Raw genomic sequence first — 23238 nt, 5'->3', positions numbered from 1 at the left:
ATGTGCAAGGCCTCTCTGGCAGTCACATACACAAGCTACAGCAATAAGTGACTTGTGTATGACTAATTAGAATTGACTATTCACAGGCACAACCAAGGCATGCAAACTGGTTAGCATTTTAAACCTCTTTTTTTCACTAATAATAACAATCATAGAGAACAAACGGCCATTTTTATGTGAAATCTGGAAAACGTATATAAAATCAGAGAAAATCTCTCACTGAAATGCATTATAAATTGGTGGAACAAAAAAACAAAGAACAATGTAAAATATCTGAAATATGAAATCAGGGTACTAAAAATTGAAGTTTCACTGTAGCTGTGTGGCTTTAAAGGTACTCTGTCAAAGTCCTTTTGTTTCTTTCTTTATAAGTATTTATTTTTAATTTTCTTAAACTTGGGGGGTACAGAAGAGAAGGGGGGTTCAGGTACAATTAGTGCTCAATAATTGACACGACATTCAACATTTCTTACAGTCAAGTTGCAATTCACACGACACCAGTACATTAAAGGTGGGGTTGGTTTTATCTAGTGATGCCCTAGTATACCTTGGCGTTTGCTGAGTTGGCCTCAGTCCACTCATCCCAGATTTTCCCATATTTGTTCGGGCACCCTCTAGCTAGGTATGTAATTTGTATGAGTGGGAGATTTTTGTTTATTAAGGCTAACCAAAACCAGAGGGAAGGTGGCTTTGGGTCCATGCATTTCATAAGCAATGCTGTCCTGGTGTGGAACAGTAGAGATCGCCATAGGTCTCTCTTCGCATTTAGCAGGACAATCTCATCTATCACCCCCAGTACACAGACTTGTGGAGACATAATTTTGGGGAAGGTAGTTTTATCCTGGATGTGGGACATAACTCTATCCCAGTATTTACTGATTTGAGGGCAGTTCCACATCATATGAATATAACCAGCCGCCTGCTGTTGATACTTTGGGCAATATGCTTTATTTATCTCACCCATTTGGCTTAGGCGCAGTGGTGTGAATCCGATGTAATAGCTTTAACTGGATAAGCCTATCGCTATTAGCAATGAGGTACTGGTACGCTTTGTCTTTTCTTTCCTCCCATTCTTCTGTTAAAGTGGGGATATCTGCATGCCAAGCCTCATATGCTTTGGCAAATGGTGAGGGAATTGCAGAGAGTAATTTCCCATATAGGTTGGTAACCATTTTCTTTTTTTGGTTTGGCGATTTAAGGGCCTCTAAAAAGGGGGGTGTTACCAGTTCCACTCTGGTTGATGTGAATTGTGCTATGAAGACATGCCTAAATTGTTGGTACAATAGTTGGTTAATTTGGACTCCGGGATGAGACTGTAATAATTGTCCTCTGTTGAGCAACTGCCCATCCAGCGCTGCATCGCCCAAAGTCCTGATCCCGGCCCTTGGCCACCTCATATATGTTAGGAGTTGTTGGAAATGGGGAAGGTGAGAGTTGCCCCAAATAGGTAAATCAATTTTGAGTAACGGGTTTTTAAGGCGCGTGATCCGCAGAACCACCGTCCAAACCCTGTGTGGGGTGGTAAGAATCGGTTGTCTCACTTGCAGGTCCGCTCCTCTTCAGAAACGGCGACCATTCATCTAGCGGCACTGGATTGCTCCTCCCTGGCTATGGACAGCTTGTGAAGCAAGGGACAGAATTTTTTTTAATCAGTGCGCACCAGCGCTGCTTCAAAAACAGGTTTAGAATAATGGCGATATCTGGTGCCGGCTGATTTCTACTTGACTTTGCAGGAAGACACGCAAGTGCCCCCAGCCAGGCAGCTGCTACGATGGCACCCCGGAATGAGTGGAAGCTGCTGCTGTGGTGCACAAGAAACACCAAACGCCCGATCCGCCGTCACTCGCCTCCTCTCAATGCCATTCTCTCCCTTGCTGTCCATAGCCAGGGAGGAGCAATCCAGTGCCGCAAGATGGATGGTCGCCGTGTCGCCTTTTCTGAAGAGGAGCGGAAGTGGAGTTTTGGTAAGTTATTTCTTAAAAAAGACTTTGCAATTTTAAAGTTTTATTTGCCTTGGTGTTTTTTTTTTGATGTTTACTAACGATTTTTTTAAAAAAAAATTTTTATGTTACTGGTCCTTTAAGTAGTTCATACACAACATTCACTCCATCATCCACATTGATTCTGACTCCTTTATAAAAAACACACGCTACAACTGACCCTTCTGTGTATGAATATGATAGGATCATTAGATTGTAAGCTCCCCCCATGGGGAAAAGAGTCATGTGAATATATAAACTTTCTGGAAACCAATGCATAAAGTGTGCGTGTGAGCCATAGAAATAACGTATAACTGACTTTACTGTAAGTGAACGTGATAGGAAGATTAAATTGTAAGCTCCGTTGGGGCAGAAACTGGTTTAAATGACATCTAATTTGTGTAATGAAATGTGTAAAATATGATGATGCCATAGAAATAAAAAGAGGAAGCCAGAAGTTATACTATCTACTACTATTCCATCCAACAGAGCCAGATGCACTTAATATGGAGAAGACGACATGGGAAAAATGAAAGAAGGTACATCTGAAAAAGGGAAGGTAGGATTTTTTAAATGATTAAGTACCTTGTGTGAGCTTTATGATTGACAAATAACTGACCTTACTATGAATGAATGTAATAGAATCCTTAGATTGTAAGCTCTCCTCTTGGGGCAGGGACTGATGTGAATGATGTATAATCTGTAAAATGCACTGCATAAAATGTGACGGCGCTATAGAAATAAGAAGAGGAAGCCAGATGACATGGAACAAATGACGATGGCACATTTGAAGAACAGAAGGTAGGACTTTTTTAATGATTATATATCTTGTAAGGTAAAAACCCTTCCACACTCACAAGCCAGAAGCTAAGCTCTTCGCTACTGTCCCGTCTGTTAGTGCACGCTCGACTGTAATGTGGGGAAGAAGGCATACCTCATTACGGAAGACAGACAGTAGTGCCTGTTCACTCGGAGCATGAAGGATGAGGGGTATCACTGCTCTATTGAGGGGTAAAGCCAGGCTTTATCAATCAGGGTGTCCCTCCCAACATGCAATGAGTTAAACACCTTAGCATTCTGTGCTTCTTCACTAGTATGCAATTCAGTAGTTCAAACACCAGATTCACTAAATCATGCACCTTGGTTCCAATCACTCCTTTATACAACCCACACACTACAACTGACCCTTCTGTGTATGAATGTGATAGGATCTTTAGATTGTAAGCTCCCCCTGTGGAGGCAGGGACTGATGTGAATGATGTAAACTCTCTGGAAACCACTGCATGAAGTGTGTGTGTGAGCCATATGATTGAGAAATAACTGACCTTACTATGAATGAACGTTAGAGAATCCTTAGATTGTAAGCTCTCCTAGTGGGGCAGGGACCGATGTGAATGATGTATAATCTGTAAAATGCACTGCATAAAATGTGACGGCGCGATAGAAATAAGAAGAGGAAGCCAAATGACATGGAACAAATGACGATGGCACATTTGAAGAACAGAAGGTAGGACTTTTTTAATGATTATATATCTTGTAAGGTAAAACCCCTTCCACACTCACAAGCCAGAAGCTAAGCTCTTCGCTACTGTCCCGTCTGTTAGTGCACGCTCGACTGTAATGTGGGGAAGAAGGCATACCTCATTACGGAAGACAGACAGTAGTGCCTGTTCACTCGGAGCATGAAGGATGAGGGGTATCACTGCTCTATTGAGGGGTAAAGCCAGGCTTTATCAATCAGGGTGTCCCTCCCAACATGCAATGAGTTAAACACCTTAGCATTCTGTGCTTCTTCACTAGTATGCAATTCAGTAGTTCAAACACCAGATTCACTAAATCATGCACCTTGGTTCCAATCACTCCTTTATATAACCCACACACTACAACTGACCCTTCTGTGTATGAATGTGATAGGATCTTTAGATTGTAAGCTCCCCCTGTGGAGGCAGGGACTGATGTGAATGATGTAAACTCTCTGGAAACCACTGCATGAAGTGTGTGTGTGAGCCATATGATTGAGAAATAACTGACCTTACTATGAATGAACGTTAGAGAATCCTTAGATTGTAAGCTCTCCTAGTGGGGCAGGGACCGATGTGAATGATGTATAATCTGTAAAATGCACTGCATAAAATGTGACGGCGTGATAGAAATAAGAAGAGGAAGCCAAATGACATGGAACAAATGACGATGGCACATTTGAAGAACAGAAGGTAGGACTTTTTTAATGATTATATATCTTGTAAGGTAAAACCCCTTCCACACTCACAAGCCAGAAGCTAAGCTCTTCGCTACTGTCCCGTCTGTTAGTGCACGCTCGACTGTAATGTGGGGAAGAAGGCATACCTCATTACGGAAGACAGACAGTAGTGCCTGTTCACTCGGAGCATGAAGGATCAGGGGTATCACTGCTCTATTGAGGGGTAAAGCCAGGCTTTATCAATCAGGGTGTCCCTCCCAACATGCAATGAGTTAAACACCTTAGCATTCTGTGCTTCTTCACTAGTATGCAATTCAGTAGTTCAAACACCAGATTCACTAAATCATGCACCTTGGTTCCAATCACTCCTTTATACAACCCACACACTACAACTGACCCTTCTGTGTATGAATGTGATAGGATCTTTAGATTGTAAGCTCCCCCTGTGGAGGCAGGGACTGATGTGAATGATGTAAACTCTCTGGAAACCACTGCATGAAGTGTGTGTGTGAGCCATATGATTGAGAAATAACTGACCTTACTATGAATGAACGTTAGAGAATCCTTAGATTGTAAGCTCTCCTAGTGGGGCAGGGACCGATGTGAATGATGTATAATCTGTAAAATGCACTGCATAAAATGTGACGGCGCGATAGAAATAAGAAGAGGAAGCCAAATGACATGGAACAAATGACGATGGCACATTTGAAGAACAGAAGGTAGGACTTTTTTAATGATTATATATCTTGTAAGGTAAAACCCCTTCCACACTCACAAGCCAGAAGCTAAGCTCTTCGCTACTGTCCCGTCTGTTAGTGCACGCTCGACTGTAATGTGGGGAAGAAGGCATACCTCATTACGGAAGACAGACAGTAGTGCCTGTTCACTCGGAGCATGAAGGATGAGGGGTATCACTGCTCTATTGAGGGGTAAAGCCAGGCTTTATCAATCAGGGTGTCCCTCCCAACATGCAATGAGTTAAACACCTTAGCATTCTGTGCTTCTTCACTAGTATGCAATTCAGTAGTTCAAACACCAGATTCACTAAATCATGCACCTTGGTTCCAATCACTCCTTTATATAACCCACACACTACAACTGACCCTTCTGTGTATGAATGTGATAGGATCTTTAGATTGTAAGCTCCCCCTGTGGAGGCAGGGACTGATGTGAATGATGTAAACTCTCTGGAAACCACTGCATGAAGTGTGTGTGTGAGCCATATGATTGAGAAATAACTGACCTTACTATGAATGAACGTTAGAGAATCCTTAGATTGTAAGCTCTCCTAGTGGGGCAGGGACCGATGTGAATGATGTATAATCTGTAAAATGCACTGCATAAAATGTGACGGCGCGATAGAAATAAGAAGAGGAAGCCAAATGACATGGAACAAATGACGATGGCACATTTGAAGAACAGAAGGTAGGACTTTTTTAATGATTATATATCTTGTAAGGTAAAACCCCTTCCACACTCACAAGCCAGAAGCTAAGCTCTTCGCTACTGTCCCGTCTGTTAGTGCACGCTCGACTGTAATGTGGGGAAGAAGGCATACCTCATTACGGAAGACAGACAGTAGTGCCTGTTCACTCGGAGCATGAAGGATGAGGGGTATCACTGCTCTATTGAGGGGTAAAGCCAGGCTTTATCAATCAGGGTGTCCCTCCCAACATGCAATGAGTTAAACACCTTAGCATTCTGTGCTTCTTCACTAGTATGCAATTCAGTAGTTCAAACACCAGATTCACTAAATCATGCACCTTGGTTCCAATCACTCCTTTATACAACCCACACACTACAACTGACCCTTCTGTGTATGAATGTGATAGGATCTTTAGATTGTAAGCTCCCCCTCTGGAGGCAGGGACTGATGTGAATGATGTAAACTCTCTGGAAACCACTGCATGAAGTGTGTTTGTGTGAGCTTTATGATTGACAAATAACTGACCTTACTATGAATGAATGTAATAGAATCCTTAGATTGTAAGCTCTCCTCTTGGGGCAGGGACTGATGTGAATGATGTATAATCTGTAAAATGCACTGCATAAAATGTGACGGCGCGATAGAAATAAGAAGAGGAAGCCAAATGACATGGAACAAATGACGATGGCACATTTGAAGAACAGAAGGTAGGACTTTTTTAATGATTATATATCTTGTAAGGTAAAACCCCTTCCACACTCACAAGCCAGAAGCTAAGCTCTTCGCTACTGTCCCGTCTGTTAGTGCACGCTCGACTGTAATGTGGGGAAGAAGGCATACCTCATTACGGAAGACAGACAGTAGTGCCTGTTCACTCGGAGCATGAAGGATGAGGGGTATCACTGCTCTATTGAGGGGTAAAGCCAGGCTTTATCAATCAGGGTGTCCCTCCCAACATGCAATGAGTTAAACACCTTAGCATTCTGTGCTTCTTCACTAGTATGCAATTCAGTAGTTCAAACACCAGGTTCACTAAATCATGCACCTTGGTTCCAATCACTCCTTTATACAACCCACACACTACAACTGACCCTTCTGTGTATGAATGTGATAGGATCCTTAGATTGTAAGCTGCCCCCGTGGGGCAGGGACTGATGTGAATGATGTAAACTCTCTGGAAACCACTGCATGAAGTGTGTGTGTGAGCCATATGATTCACAAATAACTGACCTTACTATGAATGAGTGTAACAGAATCCTTAGATTGTAAGCTCTCCTCTTGGGGCAGGGACCGATGTGAATGATGTATAATCTGTAAAATGCACTGCATAAAATGTGACGGCGCTATAGAAATAAGAAGAGGAAGCCAGATGACATGGAACAAATGACGATGGCACATTTGAAGAACAGAAGGTAGGACTTTTTTAATGATTATATATCTTGTAAGGTAAAACCCCTTCCACACTCACAAGCCAGAAGCTAAGCTCTTCGCTACTGTCCCGTCTGTTAGTGCACGCTCGACTGTAATGTGGGGAAGAAGGCATACCTCATTATGGAAGACAGACAGTAGTGCCTGTTCACTCGGAGCATGAAGGATGAGGGGTATCACTGCTCTATTGAGGGGTAAAGCCAGGCTTTATCAATCAGGGTGTCCCTCCCAACATGCAATGAGTTAAACACCTTAGCATTCTGTGCTTCTTCACTAGTATGCAATTCAGTAGTTCAAACACCAGATTCACTAAATCATGCACCTTGGTTCCAATCACTCCTTTATACAACCCACACACTACAACTGACCCTTCTGTGTATGAATGTGATAGGATCTTTAGATTGTAAGCTCCCCCTCTGGAGGCAGGGACTGATGTGAATGATGTAAACTCTCTGGAAACCACTGCATGAAGTGTGTTTGTGTGAGCTTTATGATTGACAAATAACTGACCTTACTATGAATGAATTTAATAGAATCCTTAGATTGTAAGCTCTCCTCTTGGGGCAGGGACTGATGTGAATGATGTATAATCTGTAAAATGCACTGCATAAAATGTGACGGCGCTATAGAAATAAGAAGAGGAAGCCAGATGACATGGAACAAATGACGATGGCACATTTGAAGAACAGAAGGTAGGACTTTTTTAATGATTATATATCTTGTAAGGTAAAAACCCTTCCACACTCACAAGCCAGAAGCTAAGCTCTTCGCTACTGTCCCGTCTGTTAGTGCACGCTCGACTGTAATGTGGGGAAGAAGGCATACCTCATTACGGAAGACAGACAGTAGTGCCTGTTCACTCGGAGCATGAAGGATGAGGGGTATCACTGCTCTATTGAGGGGTAAAGCCAGGCTTTATCAATCAGGGTGTCCCTCCCAACATGCAATGAGTTAAACACCTTAGCATTCTGTGCTTCTTCACTAGTATGCAATTCAGTAGTTCAAACACCAGATTCACTAAATCATGCACCTTGGTTCCAATCACTCCTTTATACAACCCACACACTACAACTGACCCTTCTGTGTATGAATGTGATAGGATCTTTAGATTGTAAGCTCCCCCTGTGGAGGCAGGGACTGATGTGAATGATGTAAACTCTCTGGAAACCACTGCATGAAGTGTGTGTGTGAGCCATATGATTGAGAAATAACTGACCTTACTATGAATGAACGTTAGAGAATCCTTAGATTGTAAGCTCTCCTAGTGGGGCAGGGACCGATGTGAATGATGTATAATCTGTAAAATGCACTGCATAAAATGTGACGGCGCTATAGAAATAAGAAGAGGAAGCCAGATGACATGGAACAAATGACGATGGCACATTTGAAGAACAGAAGGTAGGACTTTTTTAATGATTATATATCTTGTAAGGTAAAACCCCTTCCACACTCACAAGCCAGAAGCTAAGCTCTTCGCTACTGTCCCGTCTGTTAGTGCACGCTCGACTGTAATGTGGGGAAGAAGGCATACCTCATTATGGAAGACAGACAGTAGTGCCTGTTCACTCGGAGCATGAAGGATGAGGGGTATCACTGCTCTATTGAGGGGTAAAGCCAGGCTTTATCAATCAGGGTGTCCCTCCCAACATGCAATGAGTTAAACACCTTAGCATTCTGTGCTTCTTCACTAGTATGCAATTCAGTAGTTCAAACACCAGATTCACTAAATCATGCACCTTGGTTCCAATCACTCCTTTATACAACCCACACACTACAACTGACCCTTCTGTGTATGAATGTGATAGGATCTTTAGATTGTAAGCTCCCCCTCTGGAGGCAGGGACTGATGTGAATGATGTAAACTCTCTGGAAACCACTGCATGAAGTGTGTTTGTGTGAGCTTTATGATTGACAAATAACTGACCTTACTATGAATGAATGTAATAGAATCCTTAGATTGTAAGCTCTCCTCTTGGGGCAGGGACTGATGTGAATGATGTATAATCTGTAAAATGCACTGCATAAAATGTGACGGCGCTATAGAAATAAGAAGAGGAAGCCAGATGACATGGAACAAATGACGATGGCACATTTGAAGAACAGAAGGTAGGACTTTTTTAATGATTATATATCTTGTAAGGTAAAACCCCTTCCACACTCACAAGCCAGAAGCTAAGCTCTTCGCTACTGTCCCGTCTGTTAGTGCACGCTCGACTGTAATGTGGGGAAGAAGGCATACCTCATTACGGAAGACAGACAGTAGTGCCTGTTCACTCGGAGCATGAAGGATGAGGGGTATCACTGCTCTATTGAGGGGTAAAGCCAGGCTTTATCAATCAGGGTGTCCCTCCCAACATGCAATGAGTTAAACACCTTAGCATTCTGTGCTTCTTCACTAGTATGCAATTCAGTAGTTCAAACACCAGATTCACTAAATCATGCACCTTGGTTCCAATCACTCCTTTATACAACCCACACACTACAACTGACCCTTCTGTGTATGAATGTGATAGGATCTTTAGATTGTAAGCTCCCCCTGTGGAGGCAGGGACTGATGTGAATGATGTAAACTCTCTGGAAACCACTGCATGAAGTGTGTTGTGTGAGCTTTATGATTGACAAATAACTGACCTTACTATGAATGAATGTAATAGAATCCTTAGATTGTAAGCTCTCCTCTTGGGGCAGGGACTGATGTGAATGATGTATAATCTGTAAAATGCACTGCATAAAATGTGACGGCGCTATAGAAATAAGAAGAGGAAGCCAGATGACATGGAACAAATGACGATGGCACATTTGAAGAACAGAAGGTAGGACTTTTTTAATGATTATATATCTTGTAAGGTAAAAACCCTTCCACACTCACAAGCCAGAAGCTAAGCTCTTCGCTACTGTCCCGTCTGTTAGTGCACGCTCGACTGTAATGTGGGGAAGAAGGCATACCTCATTACGGAAGACAGACAGTAGTGCCTGTTCACTCGGAGCATGAAGGATGAGGGGTATCACTGCTCTATTGAGGGGTAAAGCCAGGCTTTATCAATCAGGGTGTCCCTCCCAACATGCAATGAGTTAAACACCTTAGCATTCTGTGCTTCTTCACTAGTATGCAATTCAGTAGTTCAAACACCAGATTCACTAAATCATGCACCTTGGTTCCAATCACTCCTTTATATAACCCACACACTACAACTGACCCTTCTGTGTATGAATGTGATAGGATCTTTAGATTGTAAGCTCCCCCTGTGGAGGCAGGGACTGATGTGAATGATGTAAACTCTCTGGAAACCACTGCATGAAGTGTGTGTGTGAGCCATATGATTGAGAAATAACTGACCTTACTATGAATGAACGTTAGAGAATCCTTAGATTGTAAGCTCTCCTAGTGGGGCAGGGACCGATGTGAATGATGTATAATCTGTAAAATGCACTGCATAAAATGTGACGGCGCGATAGAAATAAGAAGAGGAAGCCAAATGACATGGAACAAATGACGATGGCACATTTGAAGAACAGAAGGTAGGACTTTTTTAATGATTATATATCTTGTAAGGTAAAACCCCTTCCACACTCACAAGCCAGAAGCTAAGCTCTTCGCTACTGTCCCGTCTGTTAGTGCACGCTCGACTGTAATGTGGGGAAGAAGGCATACCTCATTACGGAAGACAGACAGTAGTGCCTGTTCACTCGGAGCATGAAGGATGAGGGGTATCACTGCTCTATTGAGGGGTAAAGCCAGGCTTTATCAATCAGGGTGTCCCTCCCAACATGCAATGAGTTAAACACCTTAGCATTCTGTGCTTCTTCACTAGTATGCAATTCAGTAGTTCAAACACCAGATTCACTAAATCATGCACCTTGGTTCCAATCACTCCTTTATACAACCCACACACTACAACTGACCCTTCTGTGTATGAATGTGATAGGATCTTTAGATTGTAAGCTCCCCCTGTGGAGGCAGGGACTGATGTGAATGATGTAAACTCTCTGGAAACCACTGCATGAAGTGTGTTTGTGTGAGCTTTATGATTGACAAATAACTGACCTTACTATGAATGAATGTAATAGAATCCTTAGATTGTAAGCTCTCCTCTTGGGGCAGGGACTGATGTGAATGATGTATAATCTGTAAAATGCACTGCATAAAATGTGACGGCGCGATAGAAATAAGAAGAGGAAGCCAAATGACATGGAACAAATGACGATGGCACATTTGAAGAACAGAAGGTAGGACTTTTTTAATGATTATATATCTTGTAAGGTAAAACCCCTTCCACACTCACAAGCCAGAAGCTAAGCTCTTCGCTACTGTCCCGTCTGTTAGTGCACGCTCGACTGTAATGTGGGGAAGAAGGCATACCTCATTACGGAAGACAGACAGTAGTGCCTGTTCACTCGGAGCATGAAGGATGAGGGGTATCACTGCTCTATTGAGGGGTAAAGCCAGGCTTTATCAATCAGGGTGTCCCTCCCAACATGCAATGAGTTAAACACCTTAGCATTCTGTGCTTCTTCACTAGTATGCAATTCAGTAGTTCAAACACCAGATTCACTAAATCATGCACCTTGGTTCCAATCACTCCTTTATACAACCCACACACTACAACTGACCCTTCTGTGTATGAATGTGATAGGATCTTTAGATTGTAAGCTCCCCCGTGGAGGCAGGGACTGATGTGAATGATGTAAACTCTCTGGAAACCACTGCATGAAGTGTGTGTGTGAGCCATATGATTGACAAATAACTGACCTTACTATGAATGAGTGTAACAGAATCCTTAGATTGTAAGCTCTCCTCTTGGGGCAGGGACCGATGTGAATGATGTATAATCTGTAAAATGCACTGCATAAAATGTGACGGCGCTATAGAAATAAGAAGAGGAAGCCAGATGACATGGAACAAATGACGATGGCACATTTGAAGAACAGAAGGTAGGACTTTTTTAATGATTATATATCTTGTAAGGTAAAACCCCTTCCACACTCACAAGCCAGAAGCTAAGCTCTTCGCTACTGTCCCGTCTGTTAGTGCACGCTCGACTGTAATGTGGGGAAGAAGGCATACCTCATTACGGAAGACAGACAGTAGTGCCTGTTCACTCGGAGCATGAAGGATGAGGGGTATCACTGCTCTATTGAGGGGTAAAGCCAGGCTTTATCAATCAGGGTGTCCCTCCCAACATGCAATGAGTTAAACACCTTAGCATTCTGTGCTTCTTCACTAGTATGCAATTCAGTAGTTCAAACACCAGATTCACTAAATCATGCACCTTGGTTCCAATCACTCCTTTATACAACCCACACACTACAACTGACCCTTCTGTGTATGAATGTGATAGGATCTTTAGATTGTAAGCTCCCCCTCTGGAGGCAGGGACTGATGTGAATGATGTAAACTCTCTGGAAACCACTGCATGAAGTGTGTTTGTGTGAGCTTTATGATTGACAAATAACTGACCTTACTATGAATGAATTTAATAGAATCCTTAGATTGTAAGCTCTCCTCTTGGGGCAGGGACTGATGTGAATGATGTATAATCTGTAAAATGCACTGCATAAAATGTGACGGCGCTATAGAAATAAGAAGAGGAAGCCAGATGACATGGAACAAATGACGATGGCACATTTGAAGAACAGAAGGTAGGACTTTTTTAATGATTATATATCTTGTAAGGTAAAACCCTTCCACACTCACAAGCCAGAAGCTAAGCTCTTCGCTACTGTCCCGTCTGTTAGTGCACGCTCGACTGTAATGTGGGGAAGAAGGCATACCTCATTACGGAAGACAGACAGTAGTGCCTGTTCACTCGGAGCATGAAGGATGAGGGGTATCACTGCTCTATTGAGGGGTAAAGCCAGGCTTTATCAATCAGGGTGTCCCTCCCAACATGCAATGAGTTAAACACCTTAGCATTCTGTGCTTCTTCACTAGTATGCAATTCAGTAGTTCAAACACCAGATTCACTAAATCATGCACCTTGGTTCCAATCACTCCTTTATACAACCCACACACTACAACTGACCCTTCTGTGTATGAATGTGATAGGATCTTTAGATTGTAAGCTCCCCCTGTGGAGGCAGGGACTGATGTGAATGATGTAAACTCTCTGGAAACCACTGCATGAAGTGTGTGTGTGAGCCATATGATTGAGAAATAACTGACCTTACTATGAATGAACGTTAGAGAATCCTTAGATTGTAAGCTCTCCTAGTGGGGCAGGGACCGATGTGAATGATGTATAATCTGTAAAATGCACTGCATAAAATGTGACGGCGCTATAGAAATAAGAAGAGGAAGCCAGATGACATGGAACAAATGACGATGGCACATTTGAAGAACAGAAGGTAGGACTTTTTTAATGATTATATATCTTGTAAGGTAAAACCCCTTCCACACTCACAAGCCAGAAGCTAAGCTCTTCGCTACTGTCCCGTCTGTTAGTGCACGCTCGACTGTAATGTGGGGAAGAAGGCATACCTCATTATGGAAGACAGACAGTAGTGCCTGTTCACTCGGAGCATGAAGGATGAGGGGTATCACTGCTCTATTGAGGGGTAAAGCCAGGCTTTATCAATCAGGGTGTCCCTCCCAACATGCAATGAGTTAAACACCTTAGCATTCTGTGCTTCTTCACTAGTATGCAATTCAGTAGTTCAAACACCAGATTCACTAAATCATGCACCTTGGTTCCAATCACTCCTTTATACAACCCACACACTACAACTGACCCTTCTGTGTATGAATGTGATAGGATCTTTAGATTGTAAGCTCCCCCTCTGGAGGCAGGGACTGATGTGAATGATGTAAACTCTCTGGAAACCACTGCATGAAGTGTGTTTGTGTGAGCTTTATGATTGACAAATAACTGACCTTACTATGAATGAATGTAATAGAATCCTTAGATTGTAAGCTCTCCTCTTGGGGCAGGGACTGATGTGAATGATGTATAATCTGTAAAATGCACTGCATAAAATGTGACGGCGCTATAGAAATAAGAAGAGGAAGCCAGATGACATGGAACAAATGACGATGGCACATTTGAAGAACAGAAGGTAGGACTTTTTTAATGATTATATATCTTGTAAGGTAAAACCCCTTCCACACTCACAAGCCAGAAGCTAAGCTCTTCGCTACTGTCCCGTCTGTTAGTGCACGCTCGACTGTAATGTGGGGAAGAAGGCATACCTCATTACGGAAGACAGACAGTAGTGCCTGTTCACTCGGAGCATGAAGGATGAGGGGTATCACTGCTCTATTGAGGGGTAAAGCCAGGCTTTATCAATCAGGGTGTCCCTCCCAACATGCAATGAGTTAAACACCTTAGCATTCTGTGCTTCTTCACTAGTATGCAATTCAGTAGTTCAAACACCAGATTCACTAAATCATGCACCTTGGTTCCAATCACTCCTTTATACAACCCACACACTACAACTGACCCTTCTGTGTATGAATGTGATAGGATCTTTAGATTGTAAGCTCCCCCTGTGGAGGCAGGGACTGATGTGAATGATGTAAACTCTCTGGAAACCACTGCATGAAGTGTGTTGTGTGAGCTTTATGATTGACAAATAACTGACCTTACTATGAATGAATGTAATAGAATCCTTAGATTGTAAGCTCTCCTCTTGGGGCAGGGACTGATGTGAATGATGTATAATCTGTAAAATGCACTGCATGAAATGTGACGGCGCTATAGAAATAAGAAGAGGAAGCCAGATGACATGGAACAAATGACGATGGCACATTTGAAGAACAGAAGGTAGGACTTTTTTAATGATTATATATCTTGTAAGGTAAAAACCCTTCCACACTCACAAGCCAGAAGCTAAGCTCTTCGCTACTGTCCCGTCTGTTAGTGCACGCTCGACTGTAATGTGGGGAAGAAGGCATACCTCATTACGGAAGACAGACAGTAGTGCCTGTTCACTCGGAGCATGAAGGATGAGGGGTATCACTGCTCTATTGAGGGGTAAAGCCAGGCTTTATCAATCAGGGTGTCCCTCCCAACATGCAATGAGTTAAACACCTTAGCATTCTGTGCTTCTTCACTAGTATGCAATTCAGTAGTTCAAACACCAGATTCACTAAATCATGCACCTTGGTTCCAATCACTCCTTTATACAACCCACACACTACAACTGACCCTTCTGTGTATGAATGTGATAGGATCTTTAGATTGTAAGCTCCCCCTCTGGAGGCAGGGACTGATGTGAATGATGTAAACTCTCTGGAAACCACTGCATGAAGTGTGTTTGTGTGAGCTTTATGATTGACAAATAACTGACCTTACTATGAATGAATGTAATAGAATCCTTAGATTGTAAGCTCTCCTCTTGGGGCAGGGACTGATGTGAATGATGTATAATCTGTAAAATGCACTGCATAAAATGTGACGGCGCTATAGAAATAAGAAGAGGAAGCCAGATGACATGGAACAAATGACGATGGCACATTTGAAGAACAGAAGGTAGGACTTTTTTTAATGATTATATATCTTGTAAGGTAAAAACCCTTCCACACTCACAAGCCAGAAGCTAAGCTCTTCGCTACTGTCCCGTCTGTTAGTGCACGCTCGACTGTAATGTGGGGAAGAAGGCATACCTCATTACGGAAGACAGACAGTAGTGCCTGTTCACTCGGAGCATGAAGGATGAGGGGTATCACTGCTCTATTGAGGGGTAAAGCCAGGCTTTATCAATCAGGGTGTCCCTCCCAACATGTAATGAGTTAAACACCTTAGCATTCTGTGCTTCTTCACTAGTATGCAATTCAGTAGTTCAAACAGCAGATTCACTAAATCATGCACCTTGGTTCCAATCACTCCTTTATACAACCCACACACTACAACTGACCCTTCTGTGTATGAATGTGATAGGATCTTTAGATTGTAAGCTCCCCCTGTGGAGGCAGGGACTGATGTGAATGATGTAAACTCTCTGGAAACCACTGCATGAAGTGTGTGTGTGTGAGCCATATGATTGACAAATAACTGACCTTACTGTGAATGAATGTAATAGAATCCTTAGATTGTAAGCTCTCCTAGTGGGGCAGGGACTGATGTGAATGATGTATAATCTGTAAAATGCACTGCATAAAATGTGACGGCGCTATAGAAATAAGAAGAGGAAGCCAAATGACATGGAACAAATGACGATGGCACATTTGAAGAACAGAAGGTAGGACTTTTTTTAATGATTATATATCTTGTAAGGTAAAAACCCTTCCACACTCACAAGCCAGAAGCTAAGCTCTTCGCTACTGTCCCGTCTGTTAGTGCACGCTCGACTGTAATGTGGGGAAGAAGGCATACCTCATTACGGAAGACAGACAGTAGTGCCTGTTCACTCGGAGCATGAAGGATGAGGGGTATCACTGCTCTATTGAGGGGTAAAGCCAGGCTTTATCAATCAGGGTGTCCCTCCCAACATGCAATGAGTTAAACACCTTAGCATTCTGTGCTTCTTCACTAGTATGCAATTCAGTAGTTCAAACACCAGATTCACTAAATCATGCACCTTGGTTCCAATCACTCCTTTATACAACCCACACACTACAACTGACCCTTCTGTGTATGAATGTGATAGGAACTTTAGATTGTAAGCTCCCCCTGTGGGGCAGGGACTGATGTGAATGATGTAAACTCTCTGGAAACCGCTGCATGAAGTGTGTGTGTGTGAGCCATATGATTGACAAATAACTGACCTTACTGTGAATGAACGTTATAGAATCCTTAGATTGTAAGCTCTCCTAGTGGGGCAGGGACCGATGTGAATGATGTATAATCTGTAAAATGCACTGCATAAAATGTGACGGCGCTATAGAAATAAGAAGAGGAAGCCAAATGACATGGAACAAATGACGATGGCACATTTGAAGAACAGAAGGTAGGACTTTTTTAATAATTATATATCTTGTAAGGTAAAAACCCTTCCACACTCACAAGCCAGAAGCTAAGCTCTTCGCTACTGTCCCGTCTGTTAGTGCACGCTCGACTGTAATGTGGGGAAGAAGGCATACCTCATTACGGAAGACAGACAGTAGTGCCTGTTCACTCGGAGCATGAAGGATGAGGGGTATCACTGCTCTATTGAGGGGTAAAGCCAGGCTTTATCAATCAGGGTGTCCCTCCCAACATGCAATGAGTTAAAAACCTTAGCATTCTGTGCTTCTTCACTAGTATGCAATTCAGTAGTTCACACACCAGATTCACTAAATCATGCACCTTGGTTCCAATCACTCCTTTATACAACCCACACACTACAACTGACCCTTCTGTGTATGAATGTGATAGGATCTTTAGATTGTAAGCTCCCCCTGTGGAGGCAGGGACTGATGTGAATGATGTAAACTCTCTGGAAACCACTGCATGAAGTGTGTGTGTGTGAGCCATATGATTGACAAATAACTGACCTTACTATGAATGAATGTAATAGAGTCCTTAGATTGTAAGCTCTCCTCTTGGGGCAGGGACTGATGTGAATGATGTATAATCTGTAAAATGCACTGCATAAAATGTGACGGCGCTATAGAAATAAGAAGAGGAAGCCAGATGACATGGAACAAATGACGATGGCACATTTGAAGAACAGAAGGTAGGACTTTTTTAATGATTATATATCTTGTAAGGTAAAAACCCTTCCACACTCACAAGCCAGAAGCTAAGCTCTTCGCTACTGTCCCGTCTGTTAGTGCACGCTCGACTGTAATGTGGGGAAGAAGGCATACCTCATTACGGAAGACAGACAGTAGTGCCTGTTCACTCGGAGCATGAAGGATGAGGGGTATCACTGCTCTATTGAGGGGTAAAGCCAGGCTTTATCAATCAGGGTGCCCCTCCCAACATGCAATGAGTTAAACACCTTAGCATTCTGTGCTTATTCACTAGTATGCAATTCAGTAGTTCAAACACCAGACTCACTAAATCATGCACCTTGGTTCCAATCACTCCTTTATACAACCCACACACTACAACTGACCCTTCGGTGTAAGAATGTGATAGGATCCTTAGATTGTAAGCTCCCATCTGCATAAAATATGACGGCGCTATAGAAATAAGAAGAGGAAGCTAGATGACTTGAAACAAATGATGATGGCACATTTGAAGAACAGAAGGTAGGACCTTTTCTAATGATTATATATCTTGTAAGGTAAAAACCTTTTCACACTCACAAGCCAGAAGCTAAGCTCTTCGCTACTGTCTCGACTTTAATGTGGGGAAGAAGGCATAACTCATTACGGAAGACAGACAGTAGTGCCTGTTCACTCGGAGCATGAAGGATAAAGGGTTTCACTTCTCTATTAAGGGGTAAAGCAAGGCTTTCTCAAACAGGGTGTCCCTCCCAACATGCAATGAGTTAAACACTTCAGCATTCTGTGCTTCTTCACTAGTATGCAATTCAGTAGTTCAAACACCAGATTCACAAAATCATCCAAATTGATTGCAATCACTCAGTTACACAAGCTAAACACTACAACTGACCCGCCTGTCTATAATGTGATAGGAAGCTCCCCCCGTGGGGCAGGGACTGATGTGAATGATGTATAATCTGTGCAATGCAATGAGATGTTTGAATGATTATGTACCTTGTAAGGTAAAAACCCTTTCACACTCACAAGCTAGAAGCTAAGCTCTTTGCTGCTGTCCCATCTGATAGCGCTAGCTCGACTGTAGTGTGGGGGAAATGGCTTACCCCTTCATGGAGGACAGACAGTAGTGCCTTTTAACTCTTTAAATGCCAAAAACGTAGCTCCTAAGAAAGCTGCATTATTGAAAGGGTAATAAATTGTGTGTACTGATAAGATTTATTGTAAAAATGTATGTTCCCTTTTGTGCAAAATTGATATACTATACTTATGGTGTATGGGTTCAGGGCAATAATAGAGTTTTATGCAGTGTTTAGTTTGGGGTTTTTTGCGCAGCACTTGGAGGTGTAGGCAATTGAGGTGGTAGGTGAAGGACAGGGCGCCAATAAATTTGTGGTGTGTGATGACTCCATGAGATATTTTCATCTTGCCTGTGTATGATTTCATCTCTCTGATGCCACAAATATTGCTATTTAGTGACACCTCAAAAGCTTCCCTTCAGTGCAGTTACTAAGGTTGTTTTTCTGGGCAACATTTTCAAGATTTACTAATATGTTAGGTCTCCCTAGAATCTTGGTTAATAAGGACTTTAGGACCTTTTCTAATGATTATATATCTTGTAAGGTAAAAACCCTTTCACACTCACAAGCCAGAAGCTAAGCTCTTCGCTACTGTCCCGTCTGATAGGAATCCTTAGATTATAAACTCCCCCCGTGGGGCAGGGACTGATGTGAATGATGTAAACTCTCTGGAACATCTGCATGAAGTGTGTGTGTGTGAGCCATATGATTGACAAATAACTGACCTTACTGTGAATGAACGTTATAGAATCCTTAGATTATAAACTCTCCTAGTGGGGCAGGGACCGATGTGAATGATGTATAATCTGTAAAATGCACTGCATAAAATGTGACGGCGCTATAGAAATAAGAAGAGGAAGCCAGATGACATGGAACAAATGACGATGGCACATTTGAAGAACAGAAGGTAGGACTTTTTTTAATGATTATATACTGTATCTTGTAAGGTAAAAACCCTTCCACACTCACAAGCCAGAAGCTAAGCTCTTCGCTACTGTCCCGTCTGTTAGTGCACGCTCGACTGTAATGTGGGGAAGAAGGCATACCTCATTACGGAAGACAGACAGTAGTGCCTGTTCACTCGGAGCATGAAGGATGAGGGGTATCACTGCTCTATTGAGGGGTAAAGCCAGGCTTTATCAATCAGGGTGTCCCTCCCAACATGCAATGAGTTAAACACCTTAGCATTCTGTGCTTCTTCACTAGTATGCAATTCAGTAGTTCAAACACCAGACTCACTAAATCATGCACCTTGGTTCCAATCACTCCTTTATACAACCCACACACTACAACTGACCCTTCTGTGTATGAATGTGATAGGATCTTTAGATTGTAAGCTCCCCCTGTGGAGGCAGGGACTGATGTGAATGATGTAAACTCTCTGGAAACCACTGCATGAAGTGTGTGTGTGTGAGCCATATGATTGACAAATAACTGACCTTACTGTGAATGAACGTAATAGAATCCTTAGATTGTAAGCTCTCCTAGTGGGGCAGGGACCGATGTGAATGATGTATAATCTGTAAAATGCACTGCATAAAATGTGACGGCGCTATAGAAATAAGAAGAGGAAGCCAGATGACATGGAACAAATGACGATGGCACATTTGAAGAACAGAAGGTAGGACTTTTTAATGATTATATATCTTGTAAGGTAAAAACCCTTCCACACTCACAAGCCAGAAGCTAAGCTCTTCGCTACTGTCCCGTCTGTTAGTGCACGCTCGACTGTAATGTGGGGAAGAAGGCATACCTCATTACGGAAGACAGACAGTAGTGCCTGTTCACTCGGAGCATGAAGGATGAGGGGTATCACTGCTCTATTGAGGGGTAAAGCCAGGCTTTATCAATCAGGGTGTCCCTCCCAACATGCAATGAGTTAAACACCTTAGCATTCTGTGCTTCTTCACTAGTATGCAATTCAGTAGTTCAAACACCAGATTCACTAAATCATGCACCTTGGTTCCAATCACTCCTTTATACAACCCACACACTACAACTGACCCTTCTGTGTATGAATGTGATAGGATCATTAGATTGTAAGCTCCCCCTGTGGAGGCAGGGACTGATGTGAATGATGTAAACTCTCTGGAAACCACTGCATGAAGTGTGTGTGTGAGCCATATGATTGAGAAATAACTGAACTTACTATGAATGAACGTTAGAGAATCCTTAGATTGTAAGCTCTCCTAGTGGGGCAGGGACCGATGTGAATGATGTATAATCTGTAAAATGCACTGCATAAAATGTGACGGCGCTATAGAAATAAGAAGAGGAAGCCAAATGACAAGGAACAAATGACGATGGCACATTTGAAGAACAGAAGGTAGGACTTTTTTAATAATTATATATCTTGTAAGGTAAAAACCCTTCCACACTCACAAGCCAGAAGCTAAGCTCTTCGCTACTGTCCCGTCTGTTAGTGCACGCTCGACTGTAATGTGGGGAAGAAGGCATACCTCATTACGGAAGACAGACAGTAGTGCCTGTTCACTCGGAGCATGAAGGATGAGGGGTATCACTGCTCTATTGAGGGGTAAAGCCAGGCTTTATCAATCAGGGTGCCCCTCCCAACATGCAATGAGTTAAACACCTTAGCATTCTGTGCTTCTTCACTAGTATGCAATTCAGTAGTTCAAACAGCAGATTCACTAAATCATGCACCTTGGTTCCAATCACTCCTTTATACAACCCACACACTACAACTGACCCTTCTGTGTATGAATGTGATAGGATCTTTAGATTGTAAGCTCCCCCTGTGGAGGCAGGGACTGATGTGAATGATGTAAACTCTCTGGAAACCACTGCATGAAGTGTGTGTGTGTGAGCCATATGATTCACAAATAACTGACCTTACTATGAATGAGTGTAACAGAATCCTTAGATTGTAAGCTCCCCCTGTGGGGCAGGGACTGATGTGAATGATGTAAACTCTCTGGAAACCACTGCATGAAGTGTGTGTGTGTGAGCCATATGATTGACAAATAACTGACCTTACTGTGAATGAACGTTATAGAATCCTTAGATTGTAAGCTCTCCTAGTGGGGCAGGGACCGATGTGAATGATGTATAATCTGTAAAATGCACTGCATAAAATGTGACGGCGCTATAGAAATAAGAAGAGGAAGCCAGATGACATGGAACAAATGACGATGGCACATTTGAAGAACAGAAGGTAGGACTTTTTAATGATTATATATCTTGTAAGGTAAAATCCCTTCCACACTCACAAGCCAGAAGCTAAGCTCTTCGCTACTGTCCCGTCTGTTAGTGCACGCTCGACTGTAATGTGGGGAAGAAGGCATACCTCATTACGGAAGACAGACAGTAGTGCCTGTTCACTCGGAGCATGAAGGATGAGGGGTATCACTGCTCTATTGAGGGGTAAAGCCAGGCTTTATCAATCAGGGTGTCCCTCCCAACATGCAATGAGTTAAACACCTTAGCATTCTGTGCTTCTTCACTAGTATGCAATTCAGTAGTTCAAACACCAGATTCACTTAATCATGCACCTTGGTTCCAATCACTCCTTTATACAACCCACACACTACAACTGACCCTTCTGTGTATGAATGTGATAGGATCTTTAGATTGTAAGCTCCCCCTGTGGAGGCAGGGACTGATGTGAATGATGTAAACTCTCTGGAAACCACTGCATGAAGTGTGTGTGTGTGAGCCATATGATTGACAAATAACTGACCTTACTATGAATGAATGTAATAGAATCCTTAGATTGTAAGCTCTCCTCTTGGGGCAGGGACTGATGTGCATGATGTATAATTTGTAAAATGCACTGCATGAAATGTGACGGCGCTATAGAAATAAGAAGAGGAAGCCAGATGACATGGAACAAATGACGATGGCACATTTGAAGAACAGAAGGTAGGACTTTTTTAATGATTATATATCTTGTAAGGTAAAAACCCTTCCACACTCACAAGCCAGAAGCTAAGCTCTTCGCTACTGTCCCGTCTGTTAGTGCACGCTCGACTGTAATGTGGGGAAGAAGGCATACCTCATTACGGAAGACAGACAGTAGTGCCTGTTCACTCGGAGCATGAAGGATGAGGGGTATCACTGCTCTATTGAGGGGTAAAGCCAGGCTTTATCAATCAGGGTGTCCCTCCCAACATGCAATGAGTTAAACACCTTAGCATTCTGTGCTTCTTCACTAGTATGCAATTCAGTAGTTCAAACAGCAGATTCACTAAATCATGCACCTTGGTTCCAATCACTCCTTTATACAACCCACACGCTACAACTGACCCTACTATGTATGAAAGGATAGGATCTTTAGATTGTAAGCTCTGTGTGTGTGTGTGTGTGTGATATGATTAACATATAACTGACTTAACTGTGAATGAACGTGATAGGAAGCTTATATTGTAAGCTCCTGTGGGGCAGGGACAGATGTGAAAGGAGTATGATCTGTGTAAAGAACTGCATAAAATATGAAACACCGACAACGTGCAATTATAAGTCTCTCCCACATGTCATGTCATACAAAAACAGTTGAATTATAGCTAGACAGCTGACATGAC

At 42.6% G+C, this 23238-nt stretch overlaps 1 pseudogene; it reads left to right on the top strand.

The window, feature by feature from the left end:
- The window catches only part of LOC108718105, a 149056-nt pseudogene that overhangs the window by 80212 nt on the left and 45606 nt on the right, over window positions 1–23238 (top strand).

The sequence above is a fragment of the Xenopus laevis genome, chromosome 5S (genome assembly GCF_017654675.1).
Source record: "Xenopus laevis strain J_2021 chromosome 5S, Xenopus_laevis_v10.1, whole genome shotgun sequence".
Lineage (NCBI taxonomy): Eukaryota > Metazoa > Chordata > Amphibia > Anura > Pipidae > Xenopus > Xenopus laevis.
The sequence above is the reverse complement of the archived record's forward strand: the minus strand, read 5'-3'. Positions and strand labels throughout refer to the sequence as shown.